This window comes from Hemitrygon akajei, chromosome 24 (assembly GCF_048418815.1).
Source record: "Hemitrygon akajei chromosome 24, sHemAka1.3, whole genome shotgun sequence".
NCBI lineage: Eukaryota > Metazoa > Chordata > Chondrichthyes > Myliobatiformes > Dasyatidae > Hemitrygon > Hemitrygon akajei.
The window spans coordinates 34264797-34292210 of record NC_133147.1 but is presented as its reverse complement, the minus strand read 5'-3'; the positions used below and the strand labels follow the sequence as shown (position 1 = coordinate 34292210).

Sequence of the window (27414 nt, the reverse complement as noted above, 5' to 3'; positions counted from 1 at the left end):
CCCGATAGCCAGAGACCCAAGTCTGCAAATTTCTGGGGAAGTTGAAGCCCCAATGTCTGAGAGTCTGAGTCTGCAGGAGGCCCGGGTGTGTGAATCTGAGTGAGTCAGCTGGGGCAGTCGAAGGTCCGATGTTTGCGAATCTGAGTCTAAGTCTGCAAGAAGCCGATGACCGGAGGCCCCGGTTCTTGAATCTGAGTAAGTCAGCTGGGATAGTCGGAGGTTCAACGTCTGAGGCCAAGGACAGTTTGTCCAAGGATTTGAGGACTGTACCAGCGTGGTTCCTTAAGGTTGTTACAGGCAGGAGTGGTAATGAGGATAAGCTCCCACTCCCTATTAAATACTCCCAATGCCGTGCACCTCAAACAGCCTCTAACAACCAAGTCCAACTCTTGGCCTTCACGTGGGGCTTAGCTACTAAGCCCAGTGGAACCGCTTCTACTGATAGAAGGGGCAAGGGCTACTTGCACCTTAAAACCAGTCACTTCTAGCAGATGGTCATTGGCCATGGTTGGCAGCTCATAAAGGACAAGGAAAACTCTGATCTCAAACTTCCACTGCCTTGTGATATACCACTCATGGGGAAGGCTTTATAATGCAGTCCTACATTGAATTCAAAGCTAAATCGTAACTCCTGCTAGTCAGCGTTGACACTGTTGGTGCCAAACTGTATCGGTCTCTGCCATTCCTTTGGGTTCATTGGATATGTGGAGAGGGGGAGCCTGCTACATGAGCCATAACCTGCTCTCCATATTGTACTGCCTTGGCTTGCGTATCCAAACAGCTGGGATGCAACGTCCATGGTCAACTCTGACTAACGGAGGCCTCGGCATGTGTGTAGATGGGTGTGTGGGTTTTGCTGCTGTTGTTTCATTGTTTGTTGTGTTCGGAGGAGCATTGTGGGTGTGCTATGTTGACACCAGAATGTGTGGTGACACTTGCAGCTACCCCCACCACATTGTTAGGTTGTGTTCGTTGCTCTTCACTGTTAATGTCACAGATAAATCTGAGTTTGTGCCCCGAGCAGAAATAAATGGTCTGGCAGAGGAATCCTGGGTGGATTACCCTGCCCCCCCACCCAGAGAATGCCAAATCTTTTGTGAAGATTACACATAGCTTTAGTGAGGCAATTTGGTATGTCACCAAAGACACTGACAAATATCTACAGAGCATTCTAACTGGCTGCATCACTGTAAGGTATGGACGGAGGGCCACTGCACAGGATCAAAATAAGCTGCAGAAAATTGCAAACTCTGTCAACTCCCATGGGCACTAGCTTCCCCAGTATCCAGGACATGTTCAAGGAGCGATGCCTCAAAAAGGCAGCATCCATTATTAAGGACTCCCGTCACCCTGTGCCTACCCTCTTCTCATTGCTACAATCAATGAGGAGGGTATAGGGGCCTAAAAGCCCACATTCAACGATTCAGGATCAGCTTCTTCTCCTCTGCTATCAGATTTCTGAATGGACAATGAACCCATAAAACCTACTTCACTACCTTTTTTTCTATTTATGAACTACTTATTTAACTTTTAAAATACACATATACACACACATCTTACTGTAATTTACAGCTTTTATTAAGTATTACATTGTACTGCTGCCGCAAGATGACAAATTTCACGACATATGCTAGTGATTTTACACCTGATTCTGAGACTAGAACACTGCATCCTAGTAGCCACATCTAAAGGAGTACACTTCTGGAGTCGGTTCAGCTGTAAATTGGTTTCTTAGATAAGGGAATAATGCAAGCAATCAGAACAGGATGGCTCTATATTCAATTCTTCTTAAGTATAAATAGCAATAAATGATTTGGAGGTAGCAAATCATAAACACTAGAGTTTCTGCAAATGCTGGAAACCTTAAGCAAGACACAAAATGCTGGCAGAATTCAGCCGGTTAGACAGATCTACAGCTGACGTTTTGGGGCAAAAGCCTTCATCAGAATTGGAAAGGAAGGAGACAGAAGCCAGAATATGAAGGTGGGTAGAGGTGAAGGAGTACAAGCTAGCAGGTGATAGTTGAAACTAGGTGGGTGAGGGAGAGGGGGATGAAGTGAGAAGCTGGTAGGTGGATGAGGTAAAGAACTAAACGAGGGATCTGACAGGCGAGGACAATGGGCCGTGAGAGAAAGGGATGGATGAGGGGCACCAGAGGGAGGTGATGGGCAGGTGAGGAGAAGAGAAGGACTAGGACAGGAACCAGAATGGGGAATGGAAAAAGGGAGAAGAGGGAGGTGGTGTTTGAAATTACCTGACGTTGGAGTAATCAACGTTTATGTTATCAGATTGGAGGCTACCCAAACGGAATGAGATGTTGCTCCTCTCGACTGAGCGGAACCTCATCGTGTCATTAGAGGGAGCCATGGACTGACATGTTGGAATGGGAAGTCAAATTGAACTGGGTGGCAGACTGTCAGAGTAGATGCCAAGAGAGAGTCAAGAACCAAGGCACAGTCTCAGTAATACATAATATACCGCAGTTACATCTTGGCCTGTGGACAATTTAGTTACTTAATTTTTAAAAAACCATCAGACTCGATTTAAACAACAGCAATGTCACATTCAACTGATTTGATTCTAAACTCACAAAGTGCACAGTAACACTTAAAAGCAAGAATCACAAAGATTGTGTGCGCATAGAATGCCTTTTAAAATTTCCAGTAACGTGAAGGATTTGCAAATGTGGCTTATCTACTGAAGCCACCTGGAAACCAGTTAAGAAAATATGACTGATCAAACAGCACTAACACCCATTAATACAATACTCATTTCCTATGTGTGATATCAAAAAATAATAATTGCACAGAACATAACAAATGGCCCATCATAACTGCACTAATCTTACTCTCACCACCCCACACTTCCACTTTCAAACATCTAGTTAAATGCCTTTAAAATGTTCTGTCTGAGTCTGCTACCGCTGTCCGTTTGGCATCCACTCCAAATACAGTTAATTGGACCATCAGTTAATTAGGCAGCTACTTATTTGGGACAACTCCTAAAGAACAAAAACTAATCAAGAAAATAGCCAGAATTCCTTTTGTCTATTCAGAACACCATGCCACTTAATTGGAACAGGAGACTGTCGCTGAACAGTTTCGAACTAGTGTCAGTGGCTTGCAGTTTTGTGGCCATTAAACAGTACACCGTGCTTAGAGCAAAGTTTTTATATACATCGGATGTGTGGGTGTCAAAAAGCAGTGATTTTTGTCACTGATAGTTGGTGAGAAATAAGTAGCAAGACGATTCAGAATTCTTTTGCTCACTACAGTTTCAAGCATTGTGGCTTGGAGATACCAGAATCATCTGGCAGTGAAAATGTATTTACTTACTGGTTGATTGATTGATTAAAGTACAGTAGTGGTCGCCAACCAGTCGATTGCGATCGACAGGTCGATCTTTGAGACTTTCCCAGCAGATGCAGAAAAAAAAGAAAAATGCGCGCCATGCAGAAATGACCAGAAGCAAAACCCCGTAACCCGGAAGCAACCTCTCCCCACAAACAGCTCTCCTCAGCGGGAGCACCGCTACATCACCATTATCCTAATCAGCATCAACCTATCCTTATAATGCTTACATTACAACACTTCTCCCCCTTAAAATTCCATCACTTCCCAAATGTTAAAGAACTGGGAAACAAAAAACAGTGGTGTCATTAGCTTGCGTACCTCTGAAACTTATACTAGTGTCTCAGTAACAGTTTACCAATACAAAACACCTGAAAAACGTGGCAGGTTCAACATTCAGTCTAACAAAGTAAACTGTCCATTCAAATATCCAGTCTGTCAGGACGTCAGATGAAAATTATTAAATCTTAGTACAAGAGCTCTCTTACTGACAGACACCTCATAGACTGTCTCAAACTGGCTGTCTGTAGTTATGAGCCAAATTTCAGGGAACTAGTGTAAAGTATTCAGCCCCAGTCATCACACTGAGTGCAACAGTCAATTTTTATTCATTTATTTTTCGTGTTGAAATAAAGTTAAATAATGAAACACAGAATTAAAGGTGGTGTAATGTGAGCATTATAAAGTAATACTAATTAAGATAATGGGAATATAGCAACAGTCCCGCTACGGAAAGCTGCCTGTAAAGAGAGACTGCTTCCGGGGCTGTGGGGCTCCACTTCCTGTCCCTTCTGCCCCGTGCTCATGCGTGTGTTTAAACGATTTAGTAGGTCGATCTTGCCTTTCACTAAGGCCGAAGTAGGGGATCTTGGGCTTAAGGAGGTTGGCGACCAATGAAGTACAGCATAGAAAATGTCCTTCAAATCATGCCACCCAGGAATCTCCCCCAATTTAATACGAGCCTAATCACTAGACAATTTACAATGACTAACTAACCAACTAACCAGTACGTCTTTGAACTGGGAGGGAACCAAAGCACCCAGAGGAATCCCACATAGCCACAGGGAGAACAGACAAACTCCTTACAGTCAGCAGCAGGAAACTATTTCATTACTTCAACAAGTTAGGAACTACGAAGAATTTGAAGGTATCGATAATCATCTTGAAATTTACAACAAAAAAGAAAATTTGGAGAATGCAATCATCAAAAGCATTGTATGAAGGCAGTTCATTACCTGCACTAGGTGTCTGAGCTGATTTTGTTCATTTACAGTAAATTAAAAGAACACTGGATGAATTCCTCCATTGATAACTATTAAAACAAATACACAATTTTATAGTACTGTAATGGTATTGATCGTGTTCTAATTTGTTCTGTATTTAATTTAAATACATAATCTGTTACTCACTTAAATGGTAGTTTATCTTTTTTATACCTTTTTAACTATTTCCATGAAGCTTCAGCTAATTAAGACAACCACTTAATTGGTTAATTGCAACTCAATTAACCAGAATCCACTGTATATATTTAAAAATAATATATTTTCTTGGCTTTATTTGTCACATGTACATCGAAACATACAATGAAATGTGTCATTTGCATCAACGACCAACACAGTCTGAGGATGTGTGGATAATGTAAATATTTGTCATAGGTTACAATGGGACAGTGACAGGATTCAGAGATGGGCTGCAAAGTGGCAGATGGAGTTCAGCCCAGAAAAGTGTGAAGTGATTCACGTCGCAAGGTTGAATTTGAAAGCAGAGTACAGGGTTAATGGTAGGACTCGTAGCAATGAGGAGGAACAGAGGGACCGTGGGGTCCACATCCATAAATCACTCAAAGTTGATAGGCTAGTTAAAAAGGTGTATTCTGTGTTGGCCTTCATTAGTTGGAAGATTGAGTTCAAGAACTATGAGGTAATATTGAAGTTCTACAAAACCCTGGTTAGACCCCTTTTGGAATATTGTGTTCAGTTCCAGTTGCCTCATTATATGAAGGATATGGAAGCTTTAGAGAGGGTGCAGAGGAGATCTACTTCCTTAGAAGGTTGGCGTCATTCAATGTCTGTAGTGAGATGCTGAAGATGTTCTATAGGTCAGTTGTGGAGAGCGCCCTCTTCTTCGTGGTGGCGTGTTGGGGAGGGAGCATTAAGAAGAGGGACGCCTCACGTCTTAATAAGCTGGTAAGGAAGGCGGGCTCTGTCGTGGGCAAAGTACTGGAGAGTTTAACATCGGTAGCTGAGCGAAGGGCGTTGAGTAGGCTACGGTCAATTATGGAAAACTCTGAACATCCTCTACATAGCACCATCCAGAGACAGAGAAGCAGTTTCAGCGACAGGTTACTATCGATGCAATGCTCCTCAGACAGGATGAAGAGGTCAATACTCCCCAATGCCATTAGGCTTTACAATTCAACCGCCAGGACTTAAGAACTTTTTAAAAGCTATTATTAATGCTTTTTGAGATAGTGATTTAGATGCATATCATATTTTTTACTGAGTTAAGTATTGTATGTAATTAGTTTTGCTACAACAAGTGTATGGGACATTGGGAAAAAAAAGTTGAATTTCCCCATGGGGATGAATAAAGTATCTATCTATCTATCTACCAGGATGTTTGCCTGGATTGCAGAGTATGTTTTATGAGATTAGGTTGAATGAGTAAGGGCTTTTCCCTTTGCAGTGAAGGAGGATGAGAGGTGATTTGATAGAGGTGTACAAGATCATAATAGTCAGATAGTCAGATACTTTTTCCCAGGCAGAAATGACTTATATGAAGGGCATAATTTTAAGATGATTGAAGCAAAGTATATCAGGAACATCAGAGGCAAGGTTTTTCTTTCTTTTTTTATACACAGAGAGTGGTAGGTGCATGGAACGCCCAGGCAAGGGTGGGGAGGGGTTGGTAGAATCAGATTAGTGGCATTTAATAAACTTAGATAGGCACATGGATGATATAAAAATGGAGGGCTATGTCAGATTGATTTTAGAGTATATTAAAATGTTGGCACAATATTCTGGTCTGAAGGGCCTGCACCGTGTTGGAATGTTATGGGGGGCAGCCCACAAATGTTGCCATGATACCGGAGCCCATATGGCATGCCCGCAACTATTAACCAAATGCTCCAACAACCTAATGGAATCGTGTCGAATACCAAGCCTCAAAAATTACCGGTACATGTGCGTGACTCACAGACCATGTCTCTGTGTATTCTCTCTCTCTCTCCACAACAGAGACAGCTCAGCTCAGCATTTATTAAACTACAATTGTCTCAGGGCTTCACTTCTGGCAGCCGCTCCAAGCACCAGTATGAATTCTATGAGACGTCTGCTTTCACTGCTGTGGCTTTCCAGCATAGATTTAAAAAAATACAAATACACGCACAAAAATACGTTAATACAGAAAAGAACCGTGCAGACAGACACACACATTCAGATAAGCTGTCCAATAATGATTCTTCATTCACGGTTACAACTGCCTTTCCAGGAACGGTCGAAACAAAGCTCTGCAGGTGCGCTCTATAATTAGACTGTCGTACTCGATTTGCCTAAGGCTCCTGTCTCTGAAGGATTTGTTGGTGAACAAAAACTGCAACGGTGACAAATCTGGTGGGTTACCTGTGGAAATGTTTCACATGCCAGCGATAATTTATGAGCGCAAAATTCAAGCATTCACCAGGCAGGTCAAATAAATCAGTGACATTCAGGAAAAAAAATGCATCTGAATACCTTAAGAGTCCAATGTGGAGGGTAAAGGAGAAGACGCTTCAATGAGAGAAATCATACAGCAAATTCACTCCTGGTCACACGTGGACTCCTGTGCTGACGGACTTTCAGCAGACAGCAGCCAAGCTGTAAAATAAATTCCATTTCTCAAGGTTAGGAGAGGCCTTTCAGTCAAAGTCAATATTCTGTTCAATTTCACAAGAGATTCTACAGATGCTGGAAATCCAGAATAACACATACACAATGCTAGAGGAACTCAGCAGACCAGGCAGCATCTATGGAAAGGAATAAATAGTCGACATTTTGGACTTAGACCCTTAATCGGGATTTGCATTGTATTGTGTTGCTCCATCCAATTACCCATTTTCCACTGGGTTGGGTGGGACTACAACTAGAAGTCATGGGTTAAGGGTGAAAGGTGTAAAGTTTAAGGGGAACTTGAGGGGAGACATCTTCACTCAGAGGGCCAAAAGCGTGTGGAATGAGCTGCCAGCACAAGTGGTGCATGCAAGCTCAATTTCAGGTTTTAAGGGAAGTTTGGATAGGTACACGGATGGGAGGGTAGTGAGGGCTATGGTCCCGGAGCAAGTAAATGGGAGTGGATAGTTTAAATGGTTCGGCACGGCCTATTTCTCTGCTCTATTTTCTATGGTTATTATGTTTCTGATTCTCACTTACTCGAGCTTGCTCTAAATCCATTTATTCCAACAAAACTGCTGAAAGATCTTTTCCTCTGGTTGGAGTTCGAGGGGGACAGGAACAGGGAACCATCCACTGGGGCAGAGCAAATGTGTAAATCTTTGGAGTTACAGGGCCAGAGTGGTTTAGTTTACTAAAACTGAAATGAATTGTGTTTTTTGTTAAGCATATTAAGGCCATCTAGCAATATGATGATAATTGGCAGAGGGAAATAAGGTGAAAAAAAAAGGATTGGTGTGTAATAATCCAACTGAATCCTACAGGGAAAGCTGCACAAGGGTATTGCCAGGAATAGAGGGCCTGAGTTACAGGGAAAGATTAGCCAACCCAGGCCTTTATCAAGGATCAACCTTATTCACCACATACAGTTACACATACTTCCAATTTGCTGTGGTGTGTTGGCATAACATGCAACAACAAAAAAAAACTTTGAAACAGTTCTAAAGACAAAGAATTATATAAAAATAAGTTAGAGGTTAAGGTACAGCTATGGAATGTGCATGAAAACATAAACACCAGCATGTATTTACAACATAAACAGCATCTAATTCCTTCCAGCAGAGGAGAAAGAGGGTGACCTTATCGAAATATTTAAAATTATGAGAGGTGTACACAAGGTGGACAGTAACAATCTTTTCTCCAGGGTGGGGGAGTCTAAAACTCAGGCACGGATTTAGGGTAAGAAGGGAAATATTTAAAGGGGACATGAGAGGCAACTCTTCCATGCAGAGGTGGTGAGTAGATGGAGCGAGCTGCTAGAGGAAGTGGTCGAGTACCACACAGGTAGCATTTGGACAGGTACACAGAGGGCAGATCCTAGGAAGGATACAGGCCAAACACAGGATATTGGGAATCAATGGATGGGCACCATGTTCACCGTGGATTAGTTGGGCTGAAGGGCTTGTACCCATGCTGTGTTGCTCTGTGATCCAATAAGTGGTGCTGTAGGGTCAAGAGACCTTCTCTAACTGGTGCAAAATTATCTTCCAAATGATCCTGTTGTGATCAAGAGATAAGAGCACAAGACCATAAGACACAGCAGCAAATTAGGCCATTCGACCCTTCGAGTCTTCTCTGCCGTTCTAATATGACCCTATATTCTCCCGCTCAACCCCATTCTCCTACCTTTTCCCCAGAACATCTGACGCCCTGACTGATCAAGAACCTATCAACCTCCACCTTAAATACACCCAATGACTTGGTCTCCAAAACTGTCTGTGGCAAATCTACAGATTCACCTCCCTCTGGCTGAAGAAATTCTTCCTCATCTCCATTCTAAATGGCTGTCCTTCTGTTCTGAGGCCGAGTCCTCTAATCTTAAATTGTCCACTATTGGGAACATCCACTCTTCCTAGGCCTTTCCATATTCAATAGGTTTCAATGAGGTCCCTCCTCATTCTTCTAAAATCCAGCAAGTACAAGCCCAGAGCCATCAAACACTCCTACGTTAACCCTTTCACTTCTGGCATCATTCTCATGGACCTCTTCTGGACCTTCACCAATACTAGCACATCCTTTTTTAGATAGGGCCCCAAAACTGCTCACAATACTCCAAATGTGGTCTGACCAATGTCTTATAAAACCTCTGCAATACATCCTTGCTTCTATATTCTAGTCCTCTTAAGACGAAAGCTAACATTGCATTTGCCTTCCTCATCATCAACTCAACCTCCAAGTTAACTCCCAAGTCCCTTTCTACCTCCAATTTCTGAGTTTGCTTCCTGTTTAGAAAACAATCTACAACAGGGGTTCTCAACCTTTTTTTATGCCATGGACCCCAGGTTGGGAACCCCTGGTCTACAGCTTTAATTCTTCTACCAAAGTGCATAACCGTGGACTTCCCTACACTGCATTCATCTGCCATTTCTTTTTCCATTCTCTTAACCTGGAGTACAAAAGATCTCGAAAGTTAGAGTGGCATACAAACACCCACATTTTATATACAGAAAAGCACTGGTCACAATGCAGAGCACTGACCCAAATGGCAAGGATGCTATTTTAATACCATGAGGCCATGGAAAGAACAAGCATTGGATTTGGTTTTCATAGTCAAGAGATTAGAAGGCTTCTGCACTTGAAGGCCACGCAAGCAGGAGGCACAAAGGGTGATCAGCGAGCCCAGATTCCGAGGTACCCATCATTACCTCGCCCAGAAGTCAATATCGAAGATTGGAGCCCAAACCTCGATTGGAGGTTTGGAATTTGAAGCCCGACCCTGGAGATGGAGGGGTGTGTGTGTGTGTGTGTGTGTGTGTGTGTGTGGGGAGGAAGGGCTTGTTTTGCTGTTGTTTTGTTGTGTTCTGTGTTGTTCTGCTGAGCTTTGTCAGCATGCTGTTTTGGCGTTTGAATGCGTGTCAACATTTGCAGGCTGCACATAGCACATCCCTAGGTCATTGCTTGTTAACACAAATGACGCAATTCACTGTATGTCTCAATGCAGATATATGAAACACTCTGTCTTCCCTAGACAAGGAAACCAGTCTCCAGCCCCACCAAACGTGTGAGATTGAGGTGAAAGGCCCCCCACCCCTGTTTACGTGGATGCTGTGTAACTCGCTACCCCCTTACAATTTAATGCCACGAAATAACAGACAGCACACTGCATATGATTAAAGGAATTATATTTATGAATTATAACTAAAGGGTTAGTAAAGATAACAAAAAGAAAAGGGCCCATTTTAATTAAACGGTCAAATGTGCACAAGTTGGAGCTCATCTTGAACTTCTCTCACTCACAGCCTGGTCCCTCGGTCAATGTGAAAGCGCGCACCACTTTCTGAACATCACTTGCAATCCTTCTCGAAAAAACGGGTCCCCCACCAGATCCTATGCTATGACCAGTTCTCCCCAGCGTCTTCTCAGTTCATCTCTCGAACAAAAGCCCAAGACCAACTTTATTGTCTCCCACTAAGAAAAACCTCCTGCTGATTAGATGGCTCTAATTCATCCCTCATCCTCAACAATAACCCAAACAGGCTGAAAGCAGGAGAAACAGCTCTTACAGAGCTGCTAAAAGAAATATCTAAGGCATAACAGTAAAGACGTGAAGCAGGGCACTACATATATCATATCGATGCAGCTACAAAGAAGGCAGGCACACAGCAGCTACATTTCATTAGGAGTTTGAGAAGACTTGGTATGCAAACTTCTACAGATGTACTATGATGAGCATTCTAACTGGCTGCATCACTGACTGTTATGAGGGGGCTACTGCACAGGGTCGAAGTGAGCTGCAGAGAGTTGTAAACTTAGTCAGCTCCGCCATGGGCACTAGCTTCCTTAGCTTCCAGGACACCTTCAAGGAGTCATGCCACAGAAAGGTGGCGTCCATCATTAAGGACCCCCATCCTGCTCGACATGCTTCAGGAAGATGGTGCAGGAGCCTGAGGGCACACACTCAGTAATTCACAAATAGCTTCTTCCCCGCTGCCGTCCAAATCCTAAATGGAGACTGCACCATGAACATTACCTCTCCACTTTTTATTTCTATTTTTCCACTACTTAATTAACTTAACTATATACAGAAATCAATGCACTTTTCTCCAAAGAATCAGAGAAAGTATTCACACAGTTCCTGAATAACAACGTGCCAGTACCTGAATGAAAAGCAGCAACTGAGGAATACTGGAAGAGTATATGAGAGAAAGAAGCATCATATAACACCAGTGCTCAATGGCCTCTGCAACCTCCCAGAGGAAGAACCAGCCCCATGGGGATGAATAAAGTATCTATCTATCTATCTATCACCGCAGTAGATGTCCAGCAACGGGTAGCAAGTATGGAGAACTGGACATCACAAGGCCTGAGATGATCCATGCCTATTGGCTGAAGAAACTAACAGCATTACATACCTTGCTGGCAGCTCAAATGAGCCACCTATTTGAAACAGGCTCCCACCCTGACTGGCTAACTCAAGGAAGGAAGGTCCTCTTAAAGGAGCAACACCATCAAACTATTGGCCTATAACCTGCCTGTCAACAGCCTGTCCTATCAGGCATCACAGCCACCAAGCTGAAGGAAAATGTGTGTACGTTCCTGAGCCCTGCTCGGAGAGGCATTGGCAATGGAACAAGAGGCTCCAAGCAGATTACTGGTAAACAAGGTGACACTCCAAAACCAAGCACACCAACCTAAGCATAGCCCGGATCGATTACCAGAAGGCATACGACTCAATGCCCCACAAATGGATCCTGGATCGCCTGTCTCTGCACAAGGTCATCAAAACACTAAGGAACTTCATCAAGAACTCAATGGACTGCTGAAGGGCAATGCTAGACTTTAACAAGCTAATAGCACAAGAGACCATCAGATGTGGAATTTACACTATCCCCACTGATGTTCCGAATAGGTTTGAATCCCCCTCAGCCAGATCATCTCAGAGAGTGGATATGGGTACAAGCTCAAGGGTGGAGTGACCATCAGCTACCTCTGTACATGGATGACATCAAGCTGTATGCCAGAAATGAAAGAGACATTGACTCACTAATCCGCCTGACAAGGGTGTACAGCAGAGACATAGGGATATCATTTGGACTGGAAAAATGTAGCCAGGTGGTAGTGAAAAGAGGCAAACTCATTAAGACTGAAGGAGTCAAGTTACCTGAAGGCCACACACCTTCAGGACAGTTAAAAATACCCGGGGATCCTGCAGGCACATAGAAGCCACAATGAGAACACAAGGAAGGCTGCAACATCCAAGTACCTCCAAAGAGTGAGACAGGCTCCAAAAAGCCAGTTGAATGGGAAGAACAAGATCAGTGCCATCAACACATTTGCCCTACCAGTCATGAGATACCCAGCCACAGTAGTGTGCTGGCCAAGGAATGAACTGGAAGCTGCTGACATCAAGAACCGGAAACATGGAGGATTCCACCCAAAGTCCAACATCGAGCAACTATAGAGGAGAATAGAGGAGGACAGGAACTTGGAAGTGTTAATTCCTGGAAGAAATGCGAAACATCCATGAGTATGTCAGACAGATAGCCCCCAGGGCAACCTGCTAGGAGAACACCACAGACAGGAGGCGGGGGACATGGAAATGGAAGTAGATAGATAGATAGATAGATAGATACTTTATTCATCCCCATGGGGAAATTCAACATTTTTTCCAATGTCCCATACACTTATTGTAGCAAAACTAATTACATACAATACTTAACTCAGTAAAAATATGATATGCATCTAAAATCACCCTCTCAAAAAGCATTAATAATAGCTTTTAAAAAGTTCTTAAGTAGTTTACTTAAATACATTGAGTCCTAACCCCGGCACTTTAACATATCTTACTCCTGGCGGTTGAATTGTAAAGCCGAATGGCATTGGGGAGTATTGATCTCTTCATCCTGTCTGAGGAGCATTGCATCGATAGCAACCTGTCGCTGAAACTGCTTCTCTGTCTCTGGATGGTGCTATGTAGAGGATGTTCAGGGTTTTCCATAATTGACCGTAGCCTACTCAGTGCCCTTCGCTCTGCTACCGATGTTATACTCTCCAGTACTTTGCCCACAACAGAGCCCGCCTTCCTTACCAGCTTATTAAGACGTGAGGCGTCCCTCTTCTTAATGCTGCCTCCCCAACACACCACCACAAAGAAGAGGGCGCTCTCCACAACTGACCTACAGAACATCTTCAACATCTCACTACAAACATTGAATGACGTCAACCTTCTAAGGAAGTACAGTCGACTCTGTGCCTTCCTGCACAAGGCATCTGTGTTGGCAGTCCAGTCTAGCTTCTCGTCTAACTGTACTCCCAGATACTTGTAGGTCTTAACCTGCTCCACACATTCTCCATTAATGATCACTGGCTCCATATGAGGCCTAGATCTCCTAAAGTCCACCACCATTTCCTTGGTCTTGGTGATATTGAGACGCAGGTAGTTTGAGTTGCACCATATCACAAAGTCCTGTATCAGTTTCCTATACTCTTCCTCCTGTCCATTCCTGACACACCCCACTATGGCCGTGACATCAGCGAACTTCTGCACATGGCAGGACTCCGAGTTATATTGGAAGTCTGATGTGTACAGGGTGAACAGGACTGGAGAGAGCACGGTCCCCTGCGGCGCTCCTGTGCTGCTGACCACCGTGTCAGACCTACAGTCTCCCAACCGCACATACTGAGGTCTATCTGTCAAGTAGTCCACTATCCAATCCACCATGTGAGAGTCTACTCCCATCTCTGTTAGTTTGTGCCTTAAGATCTTGGGCTGGATGGTGTTAAAGGCACTAGAGAAGTCAAGGAATGTAATCCTCACAGCACCACTGACCCCATCCAGGTGAGAGAGGGATTTGTGCAGCAAATACGTGATAGCATCCTCCACTCCCACCTTCTCCTTATACGCAAACTGAAGAGGATCCCGGGTGTGCCTGGTTTGTGGCCTCAGATTCTGTATTATCAGCCGCTCCATGGTCTTCATCACGTGCGACGTCAAGGCAACAGGTCTGAAGTCATTCAACTCCTTTGGTTGTGGTTTCTTCGGTACCGGGACAATACAGGATGTTTTCCACTGTCTGGGTACTCTTCTCTGCTCCAGGCTCATGTTGAAGATGCGCTGTAGTGGTTCTCCCAGCTCAGTCGCACAGGCCCTCAGTAATCGTGGGGATACTCCATCTGGTCCAGCCGCCTTGCTGGTACAGATCTTCCTCAGTTGACCTTCCACCTGTGCAGCCGTAATCCTGGGCGTGGGCAAGGTCTCCTGTGAGTGGCTATTTTCCTGTGAGGGAAGTAAGAGGGAGGACGAGTAGAAAGACAAGCCTGGTGTGGAGTTCTGCGGTGAGGATGAGATTGTGCTGTCGAACCTATTGAAGAAGTTGTTCAGCTGGTTCGCTTTCTCCACATCTCCACTTATGTTTGCCCCCCGCTTTGCACCACATCCGGTGATGATCTTCATCCCATCCCACACCTCCTTCATGCTTTTTTTCTGCAGCTTTTGTTCTAGCTTCCTCCCATACTGCTCCTTTGCCCCCCTTATCTGTACTCTAGTTCCTTCTGAACTCTTTTAAGCTCTAACCGATCACCATCTTTAAAGGCCCTCTTCTTCTGATTTAGGAGGCCTTTGATGTGACTAGTGATCCAGGGCTTATTATTGGGATAGCAGCGAACAGTTCTAACAGGAACAACGACATCCACACAAAAGTTAATATAGTCCATTGTGCATTCAGTGACCTCCCCAACGCCCCTACAAAGCCCCCCTTGCAGTTCATCCCAGTTAGTAGTACCGAAGCAGTCTCTCAGGGCCTGTTCAGCTTCAGGAGTCCAGGAGTGGGTGAAGGAGCGCCAGAGGACCAGAGGCCTTGGCAAGACAAGCCTCTGCATGAGGTGTACCATCGCCAGATATAAGAAATGGCTGGAAATGACAGAGTTGAGGGACAACACAGAGGCGCTGCTCATGGCTGCACAAGAACAGGCACTGAGCACGAGCAATAGAAGCAGGGGTCTGTCACACCAGACAAAACCCAAGATGAAGACTATGCAAGGAATCTACTGAAAACATTCAGTACATAGGAGCAGGGTGCAAGATGCAGGCAAGGCCAGCATACTCTGAATGGCACAACTAAGTGGCAGGAATTGAGTACAGGAACATCTGTGCTGAGTATGGATTGGGCACTCCCAAGTCCAAGTGGGAAACACCCGAGAAGGTAGTGGAGAATGACAACTAAGATCCCGTGCGACTTCCAAATTCAGACTGCTAATAAGGTACTAACCAACCAGACAAAGAACAGAAGAAAGCAATAGTAATAGATGTGGCAATCCCAAATGGCAGTAACATCAGGAAGAAAGAATGAGAGAAGCTGGAGAAATACCAGGGCTTGAAAGAACAGATAGACAGGATGTGGAAGGTTAAAGCTAGAGTAATCCAAGTGGTGATAGGAGCACTTGAGGCTGTGGCAATGGACTAGGAGAGCGGCTCCAACAAATCCAGGGAACGTCATCCGAGATCTCAGTCCAGCAGAGCACACTACTAGGAACAGCCAGGATACCGCGCCAAACCCTCAAACACCCAGGTCTCTGTTAGAGGACCCAAGACTGAGGGAAAAATGTACATACACACCGTCAATAAGGGGTGAGAAAAAAATTAAATATATACATATATTTACTGTAATTTACATTTTTTCCACTATGTATTGCACTGCTGCCGCAAAGACAACAAACATCACGACATATGCTGGTGATATCAAATCTGATTCTGACAAATAAATCTGAAACAGTCTGAAAGACCTCACAGAACAAAATGAAGGAAATAAAATCAGTGACGTCCAAAAGGTAGATTGCCCAGCAGGTATCATTTGGATTCTGCCCAGCAGTGAGGGGGCTCCTGTGACATAGATGAAGCACTCAATGTCATTGTTAGGATGTAAAGTGCGATCAAAGGCAGAAAATGGGCAAATTGGCAAAAGGTTCAGCAATAAACGATGGTTGAGAGGCCCTCTGAAGCTCAATGAAAAGCAACATTACAGCAAATTTCACAAATGGAACAGCGACAGACAGTGAAATTATGACAGAGGCAATCTACATCAACACATGCGCTCAGCAGTAGAATACATATTGGATTCACTCCAGTGTAGATTTGGCAGGACGTACCGTCGCATTCATACAAAAAGCATCAGGACGGAAGGGAGGGAATAAGAGATTATTCCCTTTGCCAATGGCGCGGGCATTGAGATGGTTACCACATACTGTTGGCCTGGGTCTGCCCACGCCGTACCCTGCTCAGATTCCACCAGTCAGCACATATGGCGAATGCCATCTGCTTGTGGTCTTGCAACATGTTGCAGAGAATTAGCTGCATGTCATTGTGGAGAAGTTTACAAGTCCCCTCTAACATCATGGTTGCAAAAGTTTAAAGGGTCGTTCAGAAGGTGTACGGTGTGTTAGTCTCCATTAGTCGAGTGATTGAGTTCAAGAGCCTTAAGGTAATGTTTCAGCTCTGTAGACCCCTGGTTAGACCACACTTGCTGCCTTGGATTAGAGAGCATGTCTTCTGAAGATAGATTGAGTGAGGTGGGGTTTTTATTTAGCAAACACGAGGAAATCTGCAGATGCTGGAAATTCAAGCAACACATACAAAATACTGGTGGTACGCAGCAGGCCAGGCAACATCTATAGGGAGAAGCACTGTCGACGTTTCGGGCCGAGACCCTTCATCAGTACTAACTGAAAGGAAAGATAGTAAGAGATTTGAAAGTAGGAGGGGGAGGGGTAAATGTGAAATGATAGGAGAAGATTGGAGGAGGTGGGGTGAAGCTAAGAGCTGGAAAGGTGATTGGCAAAAGGGATACAGAGCTGGAGAAGGGAAAGGATCATGGGACGGGAGGCCTAGGGAGAAAGAAAGGGAGAGGGGAGCACCAGAAGGAGATGGAGATCAGGCAGAGTGATGGGCAGAGAGAGAAAGAAAAAAAAGAGGAAGAAAACTAAATATATCAGGGATGGGGTAAGAAGGGGAAGAGGGACATTAACGGAAGTTAGAGAAGTCAATGTTCATGCCGATGAGAGGTGATTTGATAGAGGTGCATTAGATGTTAAGAGTCGCTGGATAATCAGAGACTTTTTCTAAGGAGAGAAATGGCCAATTTCTCGACACATTTGACTGAGAGGGCATAATTTTAAGGCAACTGAAGGAAAGTATGGAGGGGATGTCAGATGTAAGTTTTGTTTTGTTGAAACACAGACAGTGGAACACGCTGCCAGGCACGGTGGCAGAGGCAGATAAATCAGGGACATTTAAGAAACTCTTAGATAGGCTATGTTGGAGGGAGAGGTTAGATTGATCTTAGAATAGATCATTGAAGTACCTTGGGCTGAATGACCTGTACAGTACTGTGATGTCCAATACTCTATATTACAACTTGGCAGAACACCGTCATTCAGTCCACAAGATCACAGGCTCCCAGTCACCTGTCATTTTAATTCTCCATTTCATTCCCACTGCATTTTTCCACCCTGTTTCCTCTTAAATTGTTCTGAGCACAAGTTTAAAGATTAGCTTTAGTTATCACATGCACATAGAGCCACACAGTGAAATGCATCATTCATGTCAACAACCAACACAATCTCGGACTGTGCTGGGGGACAGCGTAGCATGCCTGCAAATGACTAATTCTAATCTGTATTTCTTTGGAAAGTGGGAGGAAACCAGAGCACCCAGAGGAAACATTCAAATAGTGGTGAGAATTTAACCTCAATCTTACAACTGGCGTTGGAAAGCGTTATGCTATCCACTCCACTATCATGCTGCAACTGTACAGGGTACTGGTGAGGCCGCAACAGGGGTACTGTGTGCAGTTCCGGTCTCCATACTCAAGGAAGGATATACTGGCATTGGAGGCAGTGCAGAGGAGGTTCACCAGGTTTATTCTAGGGATGAAGGGGTTAACCTATGAGGAGAGATTGAGTTGCCTGGGACTATACTTTCTGGAATTCAGAAGAATGAGAGGGGATCTTATAGAAACATACAAAAATTTGAAAGGGATAGATAAGATAGAAGTAGGAAAACTGTTTCTACTGTTTCTATTGGTAGGTGAGATTACAACTAGGGGACATTGCCTCAAGATTCAGGGGAGAAGATTTAGGTTGGAGATGAGAAGAAACTGTTTTTCCCAGAAAGTGGTGAATCTGTGAAATTCTCTGTCCAGGGAAGCAGTTGAGGCTTCTTCACTAAATATATTTTAAGATACAGTTAAATAGATTTTTATATAGTAGGGGAATTAAGGGTTATGGGGAAAAGGCTGGTAGATGGAGCTGAGTTTACAGACAGATCAGCCATTACCTTATTGAATGGCAGGGCATGTTCGATGGGCCAAATGGCTTACTCCTGCTCCTATTTCTTACGTTCTTAAGTTCTAACCTACTCCAAGGTCAATCTAACCATTCCCTCCTATATAGCCTTCTATTTTTCTTTCATACATGCATCTATGTAAAAAAAAACTTTTGATTAAAGATCTTAAAAGTTGTAGTTGTATGGAGCCCACTGCCAGGGGTAGTAGAGGCAGATACATTAGGGACATTTAATTTTAAGGTAACTGGAGTAAAAGTGTAGGGGAGGATGTCAGAGGTAGCATGCTTTCTTTTATATATACACAGAGGGTGGTAGGTGCATGGAACATACTACCAGGAATGGTGGTGGTGGTGGTAGAAATAGATACATTAGGAACATTTTAAGGGTATTGGAGGATATTATGGTATTATGGGCGGGGGGGGGGGGGGGGTAGAATGTATAAACTCTTCTGTGGCTTCCAGCCAGGTCCAAGTATTGATTATAACCGACATTTTGATGACAAACTCCACTGCATCTTCATCAGGGGCATGTCTAGTCCGGCGGTAATATATGCTTAACTCCCGTCGTCATCTCTCCTGATTGGTTGAGGACTAACCAATCAGGTTCCCGCTGTCCCACCTTGTTTAAAATCGTATTCCAGTTTTTACTTAGAGTGAGAGTTTCATCTTTTTTTGAACTTCTTATTCTCTAATCTTATTTCAATGGCGTCCTTCACCAAAAACATGAATAAATATATATATTAAATAGTTAAATTAAATAAGTAGTGCGTAAGAGAGAAAAAAAGTAGTGAAGTAGTGCTCATGGGTTCATTGTCCATTCAGAAATCAGATGGCAGAGGGGAAGAAGCTGTTTCTGAATCATTGAGTGTGTGTCTTCAGGCTTCTGTACATCCTTCCTGATGGTAACAATGAGAAGAGGGCATGCCCTCGGTGATGGAGGTCCTTAATGATGGATACCACCTTTTTGCGGCATCGCTCCTTGAAGATACTCAACCATTTTCTCAACTCTCTGCTGAACATGATGGGCTTGCTATGTTGGCACTGGAATGTGTGGCAATGCTTGGAGGCTGCCTCCAACACATCCTTAGGTTGTTGGTTTGTTGACGCAAATGACACATTGCACTGTAAAGTGAACCTGCCCGGTTGAATACTTGACATTTTTTCTCTTCCCTTTAGACTTCTGCATCTGCAGTTTATTTCTTGCTTATTGAATGGTATTGGAATGGTAATATTCAACAGGTTAGCAAACACCACTGAACTGGCCCTAAAGACTTCAAAGAATTCCACATTAAGAAAATGTATTTGCCCAGATTAAAGCTCACTCACTAAAAAAAAATGACCTGGGATTTTTCACTCAGAGGGTGGTGAAAGTGTGGAATAAGCTGTCAGTGCAAGTGGTGCATGCGAACTTGATTTCACCGTTTAAGAGAAGTATTGATAGCTACATGGATGGGAGGGGTATGGAGAGCTGGTGCAGGTCGATGGGAGTCAGCAGTTTAAATGGTTCAGCAAGGACTAGATGGGCTAAAGGACATGTTTCTGTGCTGTACTTTTCTATGACTATTTCTCTCTGGAGGGTGAGAGGGGTCTTAGAAGTGTACAAGATGATAAGAGGAACAGATCGAACAGACAGCTAGAGACTTTTACCCAGGGCAAAATTGCTAATGTGAGGAGGCATCATTTTAAGGTGATTGAAGGAAAATATGGGGGGGGGGGGGGTGGAATGGCAGAGCTAGTTTTTAAAAAAAATACACAGTGATTGGTATATGGTGGTAGAGGCAGATACATTATACTTAGAGATATTCTGGAAAACATTTAAACAGAGGCACCTACTACCACTCCCGGCAGGGCGATCCATGTACCCAACACTCTATAAAGAAAAAAAGCCTACCTCTGGCAATCCCTCCTCCTCTTGGATTAGGCACTTGGCTGATGGAAAAATGAAGGGTTATGTATTAAGATTATTAATTGGACATACTGGAGGCAAGAAGCATGTTCCCGCTGATGGGTGAGTCCAGAACTAGAGGCCACAGTTTAAGAATAAGGGGTAGGCCATTAGAACAGAGATGCGGAAAAACTTTTTCACCCAGAGAGTGGTGGATATGTGGAATGCTCTGCCCCAGAAGGCAGTGGAGGCCAAGTCTCTGGATGCATTCAAGAGAGAGTTAGATAGAGCTCTTATAGATAGCAGGGTCAAGGGATATGGGGAGAGGGCAGGAACGGGGTACTGATTGTGTATGATCAGCCATGATCACAATGAATGGCGGTGCTGGCTAGAAGGGCCGAATGGCCTACTCCTGCACCTACTCTCTATTGTCTATTGTAGGAGGGAAGGGCTAGGTTGATCTCAGAGTAGTCTTAAAGGTCAGCACAACATTGTGCTTTGCTGTACAATCAGTCCTGGGTTACGTACGAGTTCCGTTCCTGAGTCCGTCTTTAAGTCGAAATTGTACGCAAGTCGGAACAAGTACATCCGGTATTACTCAGCATCAGTTAGTCAAACGTTTGTCTTAGTATATAGTATATATTTTACCTTTCTATGCATATAAAACAGTTAAGAAACATATGTATTCCAATAATTAAACCATTGCGTTGCTTAGTAATAATTGTAGCGTTCATCGGGACAGGGCCTTTCACATGCTCCATTATTCTCACTTTATCCTTTAAAATTGTTCCGATCGTTGACTGACTGTAGCCTAATGCTTTTCCAAAGACCAATGGCGTTTCACCTCTTTCCAAACGCTTTATTATTTCCACTTTATTTTCAATTGCGATCGCTTCCCATCAACGGAACAGAAACACTGCGGGCGGCGGGTCCCGACCTCCGCCGGCTCCTGAGGTCCACTGGGTCCTAAGGACCACTGCACTGAATTCCCCGGGTTTGAAACTCCACCGCACTGAGACAGGTTAAATAGGACAAGTGAGGGCTGTGCTGGTTTTGGGTACTGCATTTGATCCTCCACATTATTCCGCGTGGGAATTTAAACTGGAGGTGGCAGTGTTTTTTTTACGAGGTCGACATCAACCTGGCACGGATGGTACAGGAGTCACTGGATCAACATCAACCCGTCGCGGGAGCGGTCTGTCACTGGATCGAACTTGGGAACATACGTTCTCGAGCCCAGCGCTGATCTCACGGGGGGGGTGGGGGGTGGGGGCGGAGGCAGGGTCAGGGTGAATCTTGCTAAGAAAAATTTAAGCCAAATACAAAGTTACACACTCAATACAGTGTCAACGGCAACGACTTAAAATGGTGGACGGTGTTGCGATCTGACTTAAAATGGCGGACAGCGTTCTCCTTCCTCGGTTCGTAAGTACGAACTGTCCGTAAGTCCGACGTTCATAACTCGGGGACTACCTGTAATTTTCTATGAAAAAAAGCATGTATTTACCCATTTTAAAACTCACCCCACTTAAAAAAAAAATCATCTGGGATGAGCCCTTGCAATTCTCTATTAACCTAAATCTGTGTTTTCTCTATACCAACTCTCCCATCAGTGAAAACAATTTATTTACTCCATTCAAACCCCTGTGTATTTTCAACTATCAAATCTTCCCTTGGCCTCTGCTCCAAGGTTTTCCAGCCTCTCTGTGTATCCACAGTCACTTATGGCTGTGACCACTCTGACAATTTTCCTTTCTGCAAGGCCTTAATCTCACAATGGCCATTATGTGCAGAAACGTCAGGCTTGAGGTTGCATACAATAGTTCTGGCAAGCGAAGCTAGCTCGAAGACAATTGGGTTTTTCTGTAGACTGAGGAAATCCAGATGTGCAGAGAGAGGGCTGGAGGCTCGGGAAGAAGGGAGGGGGCTGCTATTGACAAGAAGGTTAAACTCAAGGTCAGAGACAGTAACTGAAAACTGATGTTGCTCAGTACTGAATGGCATAATTGAATGTGTCACTCAAGCCATTTACAGAATGAAGCTGGGAATCACACAGAGGACTGGAACAAAGAAACAGGGTGACTGAAAGGAAGATACCGTAAAAGGATTATAACATTGAGAAATTGATTTTTTCTTTGAAAGACACCTCGCTTTCTGGAGAAATAAACTCAAAGAAGACATCAAGTAATCTGGGATTTAAGTATGCAGATTTGTGTAAAGTGACTATAATTCACTGTGCTATTGTGTTGGCTCTTTAGGGAATTAGCCAATCTTTTGCTCATTTTCTAACATTATACAAATGGGAGATTCTTTACTAATTTTCTGCTCACCTCTTTGGAAAGTGTCCGTATCTATTTCTATGGAGGTACGGTGAAGAGCATTCTGGTTGCATCAACGTCTGTTACACAGACACCAATACGCAGGATTGGAAAAAGCTGCAGTGGGTTGTAGAATCAGCCAGTTCCATCATGGGCACTAACCTCCCTACCAAAACGGACATCTTCAAAAGGAGATGTGCCATTGAGCACATCTGTATGGAGTGCTGTCGCAGGAAAGCAGCATTCACCATCAAGGACATGCTCTCTTCTCACTGCTGCCATCAGGAACTGGTTCAAGAGCCTCAGGACTCACTGCCAGGCTCAGGTATAGCTACTACCCCTCAACTATCTTGAACCATAGGGGATAACAACTCAAACTACCCGCGTCTCAATATCACCAAGACCAAGGAGATGGTGGTGGATTTTAGGAGATCTAGGCCTCATATGGAGCCAGTGATCATTAATGGAGAATGTGTGGAGCAGGTTAAGACCTACAAGTATCTGGGAGTACAGTTAGACGAGAAGCTAGACTGGACTGCCAACACAGATGCCTTGTGCAGGAAGGCACAGAGTCGACTGTACTTCCTTAGAAGGTTGGCGTCATTCAATGTCTGTAGTGAGATGCTGAAGATGTTCTATAGGTCAGTTGTGGAGAGCGCCCTCTTCTTCGTGGTGGCGTGTTGGGGAGGAAGCATTAAGAAGAGGGACGCCTCACGTCTTAATAAGCTGGTAAGGAAGGCGGGCTCTGTTGTGGGCAAAGTACTGGAGAGTTTAACATCGGTAGCTGAGCGAAGGGCGCTGAGTAGGCTACGGTCAATTATGGAAAACTCTGAACATCCTCTACATAGCACCATCCAGAGACAGAGAAGCAGTTTCAGCGACAGGTTACTATCGATGCAATGCTCCTCAGACAGGATGAAGAGGTCAATACTCCCCAATGCCATTAGGCTTTACAATTCAACCACCAGGACTTAAGAACTTTTTAAAAGCTATTATTAATGCTTTTTGAGATAGTGATTTAGATGCATATCATATTTTTTACTGAGTTAAGTTTTGTATGTTATTAGTTTTGCTACAACAAGTGTATGGGACATTGGAAAAAAAGTTGAATTTCCCCATGGGGATGAATAAAGTATCTATCTATCTATCTATCTATCTATCTAACTTCACCTGCCCCATCATTGAAATGTTCCCACAACCAATGGACTCAATTTGAAGGATGCTTCATTTCATGGTCTGGATATTTATTGCTTATTTGTTCTTTATTATTATTATTTATTTCTTTTTGTATTTGCACAGTTTGTTGTCTGTACTCTGGTTGAATGCCCTAGTAGGCAGTCTTTCATTGATTCTGTTGTAGCTATTATTCTATAGATTTATTGAGTGTGCCCACACGAAAATAAATCTCCCGGGCTGTATATGGTGATATAGATGTACTTTGATAATAATATTTACTTTGAACTTCGAAGTTTCAAAGATGGCAAACATCATTAAGGACCTCCACCACCCAGGACATGCCTCTTCTCAGAGGCACATGGGTCTTGGGTGACTCCTGAATACACATACTCAACATGTGTGTTCTTTCCATCTGCCATTGCATTGCTGAACAATGAATATGGACAATCAACCTGTGAACACTACCTCAATATTTTTGCACTACTTAATTTTTAAAATATATTTCATATTGTAATTTATAGTATATTTTATGTATTGCGCTGTACTGCTGCCAGAAAACCACAAATTTTACAACAGATGTCATTGATAATAAACCTGATTCTAGTGACACAGCAGGAAGTGTTACTATGTATTGTCACAGCTCCAGAAACCTGGGTTTAATCCTGAGCATCGGGGCTGTGAGGGGTTTCCACATTCCCGCCGCTCGCCTGAGTGCTCCGATTTCATCCGTCACAGGTGCCGAGGATGTACGGGTTGGTCATTTCAATGGCTACTGTAAAGTGCACCCAGCGTCAGTAGGGGAAGGGGAGGGAAGGACAGTTAATAAGAATACAAGAGAGGAAGAATTTGATTTGATGGGGGCTTGCTGGTCAACACAGACAAGGTGAGCTAAAAGAGCTTATTTATTTTTATTTTACATATTCATTTATTTATAAACACGCTCAGTAACAGTCCCTTCTGGCCCAACGGGTTCACGTCGCCCAATTATACCCACGTGGCCAATGAACTTACTAATCTACCCACCGTACACGTGCTCATATACATTGAGTATATCTACATGAAATAGTGTCGTAGGAAAGCAGCATCCATCTTCAGGGATCCCCACCATTCCGGTCATGCTCTCTTCTCGCTGCTGTCCTCTGGAGCCTCAGGACTCACATCACCGGCTTCAGGAACAGTTCCTACCACCAGGTTCTTGAACAATAGGGAATAACTTCACTTGCCCCATCATTGAAATGTTCCCAGAACCAATGATCTCACTTTCAAGGACTCTTCATCTCATGTGTTATTTATTGCTGTTTATTTATATTTGCATTTGCACAGTTTGTTGTCTTCTGCACGCTGGTTGATAGTTATATCACGCTGTTATAGTTACTATTCTATAGATTTGTTCATATACCCACAGAAAAATGAATTAAAGTTACAGTATATATGGTGACGTACGTGTACTTTAAAATTTTAATCCATATGTCTTTGGGATATGGGAGGAAACTGGAGCACCAGCAGCGACTGAACCTTAGTCACTGGTGCTGTAATAGTGTTACACTAACTGCTACAATACTGTGCCACCCCACGCTGAGATTCAAGTTGGTGTGTTCACATCATTCTACCAGCTGCTCTACCTCCTCTCTGTAAGACAACTCATCATTATTAACAATGAAACCAACCACTGTTGTGTCATCAGCAACTTGGTGATTTAGTTTGAACTGGATCTAACAGTACAGTCATACATCAACAGCGTGAACAACAGCAGTCAGAGCACACAACCCTGGTGATAGAGCTAGAGATGCCGCTGTCAAGATGGACTGACTCAACAAGTCCAAGATCCAGTTAGAGAGAGGTTTTGAAACCCAATGACAAAAGTTTACCCACCAGCTTCTGAGAGATTATTTATCCCTCCCAACCCCATTTTCCTGCCTTTTCTGTAACCTTTGATGCCCTTACCTATCAACCTCCACCTTAGCTATACCCAACAACTTGGTCTCCACAGACAACTGTCGCAATGAATTCCATAGATTTACCACTCTCTGGCTAAAGGAATTCCTTCTCATCTCTGTTCTAAATGAACATCCATCTATTCTGAGGCTGAGACTTCTGGTCCTAGACCTCCATTATAAGTAACAACCTCACCACATCTACTTTATCTAGCCCTTTCAATCCTCAATAGGTTTCAATGAGAACCCCCTCATTCTTCAAAATTTCAATGAGTACGAGCCATCAAATGCTCCTCATACATTAACCATTTCATTTCTGGAATTATTCTTGTGAACATCCTTTGGACTCTCTCCCATGACAACAGATCCTTTCTTAGATAAAGGGTCCAAAACTACTCTGTGTCTGACCAATGCCTTATAAAGCCTCAGCATCCTCGCTTCTACATTCCAGTCCTCTCAAAATAAATGCTAACATTGCATTTGCCTTCCTTATCACCGACTCGACATGCAAGTTAACCTTTGGGGAATCCTGTACTAGGACTCCCAAGTCACTTTGCACCTTTGATTTTAGAACTTGCTCTCCATTTAGAAAACAAACTACACTTTAATTCCTTCTACCAACGTGCATGACATATACTCCCCTACACTGTACTCCATCTGCCACTGCTTTGAATATTAGAGGCTCAAGCTCACCCAGAGGAGTCATGATCAAGAGCTGCAAATTAACCCACTGCACAGTCCACGTGTAATAAGATTCTCTTAAGTAAGATGCTACACAGAAAGTGAACAGGGAAAGGCTCAGGTATGCACAATATTAGAGATTCTGATCCATTTTGTGTTTTTCAAGAACAGTTCCTTCTGCTTAACAGAAGTAATGTATTTATTGAAGTGGTATTTGCTGTGGTTTGCGTCTTTGCAGGATTTACATAGATTTATATACATTTAAATAAAGACCTGTAATGCTCTGTGGAGAGCGAAGGGCATGTCAAGGCACAGAAGACATCATGGTCATCCCCTGCAACCAAGGAAGACCACAGTGGCGCTCATTTGCACCAAATGACCTGGACTTCCAAGGTCGAGAGGAACTGTCCCAGTGCAATGGCTTTTCCACTTTAAAAACAACTCCCGCCCAGGTTTCCTGTCATCGTGGGATACGATTGGTAACCACCAATGACAAAGGAAAGTCTATCTGTGGCTGAGTATACCAATCATATGATTATCTTTATTTCTCACACGTATATTGAAACGTAGCGAAATGTGTTGTTTCTGCCAAATCAAATCAGCGAGGATTGTGCTGGGGCAGACTGTAAGTATCACCAGGCTTCCAGCACCAATAAAGCATACCCACAACTCACTAACCCTAACCCACATGTCTCGGAATGTTGGGGGGGGGGGGCACGGAGTGGAGTGGAGTGTGGGAGAATGTATGTACAAATTCCTTACAGGCAGCAGCAAGAACTGAATCCTGATCGCTGACACTTTAAAGTACTGTAGTCCATTAGCCACTATGCTACCACGCTGCCCCATTGAACCTAGACCCTGCATGCC

General features: G+C 43.7%; 1 protein-coding gene across 1 annotated transcript in view; it reads right to left on the bottom strand.

Annotated features, from left to right (window-relative positions):
- LOC140715696 (neural cell adhesion molecule L1-like) overlaps window positions 1–27414 on the bottom strand; it is a 341600-nt gene that overhangs the window by 300130 nt on the left and 14056 nt on the right. The window contains 1 exon segment of the mRNA XM_073028066.1: window positions 7082–7204. The gene's annotated coding sequence lies outside the window, so the exon portion shown is untranslated.